General features: G+C 36.7%; 1 protein-coding gene and 1 long non-coding RNA gene across 7 annotated transcripts in view; one reads left to right on the forward strand and one right to left on the reverse strand.

The window, feature by feature from the left end:
- LOC138171229 (uncharacterized) overlaps positions 1 to 9,297 on the forward strand; it is a 139,089-nt gene that overhangs the window by 15,335 nt on the left and 114,457 nt on the right. The window lies entirely within an intron of this gene.
- Positions 1 to 9,297, reverse strand: part of VEGFD (vascular endothelial growth factor D) — an 80,501-nt gene that overhangs the window by 8,361 nt on the left and 62,843 nt on the right. The window lies entirely within an intron of this gene.

Here is a 9,297-nt window from a genome sequence, read left to right on the forward strand (position 1 = left end):
GTGTGTGTGTGTGTGTGTGTGTGTGTGTGTGTGTGTGTGTGTGTGTGCAGGTGTGTCCATTCATATGTCCCTTTGTATTCGAGCATCTGGTATAGTTTCTGGAATTTCATGGGTGCTTTATAAATGCTTATAACTGCATACAATTCAAAAATATTTTATATTGCGTCTCTTTATCTCACTAGGATGGAAGTACAGAGGCCACTTAGTCAATTCCACTGCTGACAGTATAGAAACTATGACCTCCTCCCTTTTCAGGCAGGGCTGATTTGTCCCTCCTTGAGCAGACGGTGACTCCCTCCTCGCAGAGGTTTACCATGGTGCCAGACTTAAAGTAGATACCCAGTGGGCGTTAGCCCTACTGTAGCTCAGAACTCCTGAACTCAAACTATGTATCGGCCTCAGCCTGCTCAGTACAAGTGATTATAGCTATGCACCACCATGTTCTATGAAAAACAATTCTGTATTTAGAATTGATTCACATAGTAATAGAGAATAACCCACAGGAATCTTTTTTTTATTCATAGGGCCAAAAATTGGTATAAGGAATGCCTATCAGGTAGAAGACAATCATGATCTTTGATATTGCAAAAACAATGTTTAAAAAACAAGTAATTGAATTTTCTCCATAATAAATAAGAGAAGTAAACAAAAACAATGTACTCCTTTATATTTACCCTTTCTAAAACAAATGAGGACAAAAGTACAATTGGACACTTATAAGAAAAACATTGAGCTTTTTTATATTTTCTAAAATTTTCAAAAATTCAAAATATGCAAAAATAAGTAGAATGGCGATTTTGCTTTTGATTCTGGACTAAAAATTGGATACATCACTGTCTTCTACTTCAGTTGGTCTTCCATTTGATTGTCTGCAATCTGTGATCACAGGCACATTTTGATTTGGTTTGTGTATAAAAAATGTTTGGTCGGCATAACCAGGGTGTTATATGTCATGAGATTCATTTTAAATAGTGGAACCTATTTGGCAAATTTTATGTATTTGCATTACCTATACTTTATGGAAGAGGATAAAAATGTTTGTCAAGTACATTGATAAAGAGGCAAAAATAATAAGAGGTTTCAAATAGATGTTATGAAAAGTGGTGCTTGGGCTCTCAACCACAGTTAGAGATTACTTATCTTAAATCTTTTGGTTTGCATTCAAAATCTATCATCATTACAGTTCAGTAGTATACAAGAAGTAAACAAGGAAATGATAATGATGACAACAAAAAATACTATTAATGCTAAATTTGCTTTTCTGTGAAGTTTTCCTTTACTAAATGAAGTGATTTTGACTTTTTTACATCCATATTTAAATATTTAGTAAAAATATTAAGTAAACTTCCTTTCACTTGCAATCCATTCCTTTCCATTCTGTCTAGCAAAAGTTTTAAGACTCTATGCTAGGTTGCTGGGGATTCAAATACAAAAAAAAAAGAAAGTTATTTCCCCAAAGGTATTTGTATTTATATAAAAAAATTAATGTTTTAATCAAAACAATGCGAAAACTTTGATTTATACATTCATTTAATCAACCTTTTAATATATATTTGTTCACATAAATCAAACTTGTCTATATTACAAATCAATTATTTCCAAAATAATTGTTGAAATTTTCCTATTAATATTTCTTTAAAGAGTCTAAATTTTTCAATATTAATTCTTTTAAGAACTCAGCATAAATTTTATTCATCGTTACTTAAAAAATAATTGCTATACTGAGGTTTTCAAAGGAGGAGATAGTCTCCTGGTTAAGATGTTGTTATGAAAGGTCTTAAAGGAGCCCAACTCACTCATGAACACTAGCAAAATTCTAAAAATGCACAAGAGAGAACAGTGATGAAATGCAAGGGGCAGAAGTGATGTAGTTCAGGTTGGTTTTATTCCAAATATGTCAATTCAAGTCAGTATTAGCAAAACTATAAACCTAATAGACTATATTAATAATAAAAACAATAAAAATCACAATTATATCAATGGAGGCAGAAAAAGTATTTTTTAACACAATGTAATACTTATTTGTATTTAAAAATTCTATAAAGTCTAGGGATAAATATACATCTCTTTAATATTTTAAAAATATCTATATGAAGCCAAGAGCAAATATTATCTTTAATAAAGAAATGCCAGAATTCATTCCAATAAGATTAGGCATAAAACAAAGATGTCCATTGTCAAAACTACCACTATTTACTGTGCTTCTAGACATACTAAGTATAGCTACAAGGCAAGAAAAAGCAGTTGAGGGAATAAACATAAGCAAAGAAGAAATAAAATTATCATTTTTTACAGGTGACATTAAGGTTTATTTAGAAAACTCTAGAAATTCTACTAAAATTAATAGAAATAATAACTTCAATAAAATAGCAGTTTATAAAATAAACCCACAAAATCTTTAAACTTTCTATATATTACCAACAAAAATCTGACAGAGACAGAAAGAGATTCCATTAAAAACTACAGTAGAACATTTGAAATATCTGGGGATCCACTTTGCAACACACACAGGAATTAGAGATGTAACTACAAAATATTCTTTACAGAAATAAAGGAAGAGTTAAATGACTTGAGAAGTTAATTGTTCATTTTTCATATGCTAATAATGACAGAATCACTTTAATTTAGGGAGTTAATATCATCAGTTAAACTATAAAAGTATTACCCTATAAAACTAGACAAAATAATAATAAAATTTATTTTGCAGGACAAAAGGCCAGGAACCTCAAAGACAAACAATGAAAAAAAATGGGAAGAAAGGGGCCTATGAGTAGTAGATTTCAAATTATGTACATCAAAACACTTTGGAAATGTTTAAAAAATGGAAAGGTTGATCAGTAGAACAAATCAGTCACAACAGATCCAAAATCAATTGTTTCTCAGTTTCCTCATCTATAAAATCAGTAGGTTAGATTCAATGTCCCCTAGGATCCTTTCCAACTCAATCTGTGATTATATAATTCTATGACTATAGTAGCATGGTGCTTAATAAACCCATGGATGGAAAGTACTGGGATAAGGACTCACTATTCAACAAAAACTGATGGGAAAATTAGAAAACAGTCAGGTAGAAATTAAGCTTAAACCAACATATCTCAGCATATTCCATAATAAGATCCAAATAATTGCTTGGTTTAGATATAAAGGACCATACCATAAACAAATTAGAGGAGAATGGAAGATACCTATGGCAACCATAGACAAATATTTTTGACCATACTAAGAACAGAGATGATTACAGGAGATAAAACTGAGTTTTGACTACATAAGATTATAAGGTATTACAAAAACAAAATCAATGCCATTATATTTAGAAGGGAAAGAATTTAACTGATAAAAAATTCTTTACTTAAATTTCTAAGATTACAATCTGCTAACCAAAGTTATATGAAACCGATGTTGATATACAAGAACTAATCCCCAGTGCATAACTGGACAAAATGTATGGACAGGCAGTTCTCAGAGAAAGAAATTCAATCTATTGACAATCAGAAAAGAATGTTCCAAATCTCTCAAATTTAAACAAACTGATATTTCATCTCACATTCATGAGACTTTTTTTAATTTAATAGTTTATTTTTCTCAATTATATGTATGTGTTCCTGGGGAGACAAAGCTTAACAAAGCTACAATATACATTGCAGTGTCCTCATCAATTCACTCTCTGCCTGCAGAACAGTTTCAGGACCCCTGAAAACATCAGCAAGACTCTCCTCCAGGATTTCTGTAAACATACAACAAGAAAATTCTCCTTCAGGGCTTCTGAACCAACAGCAAGGTTCAAGGACCTCTGCAACAACAGCACTGTCCTTTACCAGCAGATGAATTGGCAAAGTAACATCAAAAAGGATAGAAAAAAATACTGGCATCACAGTCATGCCTCCTCAGTTCTCAGCAGCTCTGGGTAGCAGTTCTCAAAAGTCCTGGGCAGCTCCAACTGGCCCTCAGCAATCCGGGTGGCTTCGGCTGGCAGTTCTGTCTCTCTGCAACTTTGGCCCCTGGCAATTCTCTCTCTCTCTCTCTCTCTCTCTGTCTCTCTCTCTCTGTCTATTTCTGTCTCTCTGTCTGTCTCTCTGTCTCTGTCTTTGTCTCTCTCTCTGTCTCTGTCTCCCTCTCTCTGTCTCTCTCTGTCTCTCTCTCTGTCTCTGTCTCTCTCTGTCTCTCTCTCTGTCTCTCTCTGTCTCTATCTCTGTCTCTCTCTCCCTCTCCCTCTCCCTCTCCCTCTCTCCCTCTCTCCCTCTCCTCCCAGTTCAGCCCTCTCTCTTCACGTAAACAAGTCCATCCCACAAGTGGAATTCACAGGCTCTAGGTTTGAACACTTACCCTTAAACCCAAGCCAATACAAGAGGATCTTTAAATCCCATCACCATTACAGAAGGCAAGAGAGGAGAGGAGATAATAGTCACACACACACACACACAAGAAAAGCTTCAACGAATATTTTTTAAATAACCAGAAGACAACAGAAGGAAGTTTAAGAGGGGACACAGGCAAGCAGGACACTACTACTACTACCATATTAAAAAAATATGTATATACATATATATGTCTGTATAAATATTAAACTAGTTCTAAATATATTCACAATTTCACATCCAATTCCCTTTTTCTCTACTTATGAATCATGTGCATATTTTTATGACTTAGTTCATAATTTTATGACAGTTCATAATTAGTTCATAATACTTTTTTTTTTCCAAGAAAATCAGACAATAATATGTCACATCTTCCTCAGAAATTGTTTGTCTGTGTCTAAAGTTCATGTATTGTGTCTAACAACATGTATAGTCTTTGGTACACATACACACACACACAGGGCTACATGTATTTCATGTTGTTCAGTCATGTCCAATTCTTTGTGATACCATTTGGGATTTTCTTGGCAGAGATACTGGAGTGGTTTGCCATTTCTTTCTCCAGCTCATCTTATGAATGACAACAATGGAAAATTATCTCCATATAGCCAGACTCCTAGAAAGACTATTCATTCCTTACTTCTTTTTCCTCACTTACCACTGTCTTCTCAATTTCTTATAATAGCATCTGACCTCACCACTTGAATGAAACTGCTCTCCAAGACTACAAATTGGCTTTTTACGTTGCTAAAGTCAATGGCTTTTTTTCTGTCGTATATTTATTTGGCCCCTTAGTAGTTTTGGACTTTGACTACCACCTCTTCCTAGACACTTTCTTCTCTGTCAGCTTTTATGAAGTAGCTCTACCTGTTCTCCTTTTATGTATCTGTTCCATGCACCATGTAAGTAGATTTTAGACCCTGAATATAAAACTTTAATTATATCCACACTGAGTTTCATCTTAGTTGATTCATTCCAATGATCTTTCTCGTCCAGATCTTTTGGAATACTGAATCTATTGCTTCTTCTCAGTCTTCTTTCATTAAGTAATGCAGTGGATAGAGATACCAAGTCTGGAGTCAGGAAGGCTCTACTTCCTGAGTTCAAATCTGGTTTCATACACTTGTTAGCTTTATGACCCTGGGCAAGCCACCTAACCCTGTTTGTTTCAGTCTTCTCTTATGGAAAATGATCTGGGAAAGGAAATGGCAAACCACTCCAGGATCTTTGCCAAGAAAACTCCAAATGGGGTTGCAAAGAGTTGGACACTATTGAAATGACTGAACAGCATGTGTTGCCATATCCCAAAAGTCTGTCTTGTGCCCTCTATTTTTTATACTCTTTGCATTGGCGAGCTCATTAGCTCCCTCTCATCCATTCATTATCTCAATTCAAGTCCCAGCTGCCTGCTGGACAGCTTCACATAGAAGTCCATGGTGACATCAAACTCTACATGTCTAAAATGATCTCATATCTCCCTCCCCAGTCTATTCATCCTCCAAATTTCCCTCATTCTATTAAGGTCACTCTTCCTACTTCTGCCACCTGTGTGAACTTGGGCAAGACACATCAGTTCTGGAGGTTTCAGTTTCCTCATCTATAAAATGAGACAACTGGCTTAATGATCTCCAAAGTTCCTTTCAGCTTTCATTCTATAAGCATAGATTCATCTGGTCACCCAAATTCTCATTTTTATCTTTTTTTCCACCTGCTTTTTTCTCCTCCACATATTCTATAATCTAATCATTTTGACCTTCCCACCATTTATTTATTGCATCTATCCCATTCTTCCCACTCACAAGGCCTCTACCCTGGTTCAGGCCTTTATCACCTCTCTGCTGAGCTATTCCAATAGCCTCCAAATCAGACTGCTTCCTCTTGTTTCCTTCTCCAATTCATTCTCCACAAAACTGCCAAATTTATATTCCTAAGACCTAGATATCATCATAGAAAGACTTTGTTCACAGTTTTTAGTTGTTGCTTATTACCTCTCAAATAAAATACAAAATCCTCAGCCTTGTATCAAAGTATGATTACTATGATTCATGACTTGTGGTCTTTATGACATGATCCTAGGCAAGTTTTAATTTCAGTCTAATACAAACACTGTTTTGTAGCAGGCTGTATGTTGCTTTATAGTTTGAACATTTATAAAGAATGTTTTTATTTGTGCATTATCCATTGAATCCTTATTATCTTCTTTTACTCTCTGGAACTAGAACCCAATACTTTCTTCACTCTGTGTGGTTTCATTAGAACAGAAGTCACTGGCATTTGGCTTCGTTCAATAGGAATGACTGTATATTTGTTGTGTCTTTTGAGGAAACAAGCCATCTCCGGTTGTCTTGATCTGTATCTGGAAACTGGACCAAAATGGTTCTAGAGGAGAAAGTGAGTCTGGTGACTTTGTACAGCCCTCCCTCACTTAAATCCAATTCACTTGCAAGTCATGGCATCATCTTCCTGATGTCTTGGTCCTCTTTGAAAATGAAGGACAAACGATACACTATACAAGAAAAAGTAGTACTCAAAAAATTTGCTTCCTATCCTTGACTTTCCACTAATCATGTTATTTGTCCTTCGTTCTCCAAGAGGACCAATGACATCAAGAGGGTAATGTCTTAACTTGCAAGTGAATTGGATTAAAATGAGGTAGAGTTATGCAAAGTCATCAGCCTCACTCTCTCCTTCAGAGTCAAAATCACTGAAGCCAGGGAGATAGATTTGCATAGTATGGCACAATGACTTGGAATTAGTAAACTACTGGGTTGAAATCCTAGCTCCAAGGTTTGCTAATTCCATGATCATGAACAAATTATTTAATGTCTCTGAATCTAAGTTTCCCAATCTTTAAAATAAAGATATTAATACTTATATTGCCTACCTGACTTATTTTGACAAATCGCCTTGTAAATGTTGTAATGATAAATAAATAGTAGTGCTTCTTAACATCTCTGTGTTTTAGCTTCCTTGTCTGTAAAGTAAATTAGCTGACTATAACAGCCTCTAAGACCCAGGTCATTCTCTGACTTGTCATTTGATTAAGAAATATGAGCCTATGTAGATCATTTGAAATCAGTTTGGATAGTATAATAGGCATAAAATCCAAACTGGGGATGGAGAAAAAAGTGCAACATTTTTATTCAAGACCAAACCTCCCATTCCTAAAATATTGCTAAGAATTAAAACCAAGCTAATCTAACATATAACAACACTAGGAGAAAATATGGGTAAGTAGGAATAAATTTGCGTATTAAAAAATTCTCCTAGGAACATGGAAGCCAACCAATCACTGTTGTATCTTTGCTCAGCAACAGAACAGAACAGAACAAAATAAAACAAAATCATGGTCAAATTCCTAAACTGCATTTTATGATCAGAATCTGAATAGTGGAGCAGGAGAAGATTCTATCTGAAGTCTCTTTTTAATTCAAGAAATTACATGTGAACTATTTTTTTTAAGCAATCAGGGTTAAGTAACTTGCTCAAGGTTACACAGCCAGTTATTTCTGGGTGTGGTGCTGAGTATCTGAGCCCGGATTAGATCTCCAAGTCATCCTGACACTGGAGCCAGTGCTCTTACTCGCTGAGCCACCTGGCCGCCCCTAAGCAATTGGGGTTAAGTAACTTGCTCAAGGTTACACGGCCAGGTGTTTCTGGGTGGGTGCTAAGTGTCTGAGCCCAGGATTCGATCTCCAGGTCATCCCAACACTGGAGCCGGTGCTCTTACTCGCTGTGCTACCTGGCCTCCCCAACATGTAAACTATTTATGCACCAAAATATTTTGAGCAGGGGTAGAAGCAAGATGGCGGCATAGAAGCAGGAAAACTCCCTGCGCTCCCCCCATAACCACATCAAATACCTATAAAATATGACTCTAAATAAACTTTAAGGCCATAGAACCCACAAAGTGATGGAGAGAAACAAGTCTCCCACTGAAGGCAGCCTGGCAGGCTGTCAGGAAGGGCCCATCACAGCATCCTGGGAGCAGCACCCAGCACTGCATGAACCTGTGGTTTTAGCCCCAGGGCGCCCTGACCAGCTCTAGCTAGAGGGACTTAGGGAGAATGGATCACCACCAGCTGTGGCAGTTTCCAGAATCCATGAATGCCAAAGACAAAGTAAGAGTTCAGTGTGGAATTTGTGGGAACAGGGGGTCCAGGACTGTGGTCCGACCTCTGCCCCCAGAGGGAGAAGCAGCTGAGGTGCCCTGGTTGCCACTGTGTGGCTGCTTTGGAGCTCCTGGCGTACAGATTGTAGGGGGACCAAGCAACCAGTCTGAGGGGAAATTGCTCTTGCTTTAGCCTACTTAGATCTGGATTACTTTCTGGGGTGGAGGTCCTGGTGTACATGACCAGGTGCCACAGCCAGTGGAGGCTTCAGAGAAGGCACCCAACTAATAGCTCTGGCAACTGCAAAACCCCCAGCAATTTAGGACAAAGCTCTCCTTTCTGGAAGCAGAGTTCTACTGTGGCAAAAAGCTCAGAAGTCAAGTAATTTGAGTGGCAACATGAGCAAACGAGAGAATCAAGGCAAGCACAGCAACTTGACTCTAGATTCCTTTTTTCAAGACAAAAAGGATCAAAGCATGGAATGGGAGGAACACAATGAAGTCAGAACTCCTGCACCAAAAGCTTCCCAGAAAAATACTAATTGGTTATAGGCCATAGAGGAGCTTAAGAAGGATTTTGAAAAACAAATAAGAGAAGTGGAGGAAAAATTGGGAAGAGAAATGAGAATGATACAAGAAAATTATGAAATGAGAGTCAACAACCTGACTGAAGAAAATAACACCTTAAAAATAGACTAACTCAAATGGCAAAAGAGTCTCAAAAAGCCAATGAGGAGAAGAATGACTTAAAAAGCCAAATTTGCCAGATGGAAAAAGAATCTCAAAAGCTCACTGAGGAGAATCATTGCTTCAGAATTAGATTGGAGCAAA

The sequence above is a fragment of the Petaurus breviceps genome, unplaced genomic scaffold, assembly GCF_028583685.1.
Source record: "Petaurus breviceps papuanus isolate PSGF00001 unplaced genomic scaffold, PetGlider_PUasm1.0 419, whole genome shotgun sequence".
NCBI classification, from domain to species: domain Eukaryota; kingdom Metazoa; phylum Chordata; class Mammalia; order Diprotodontia; family Petauridae; genus Petaurus; species Petaurus breviceps.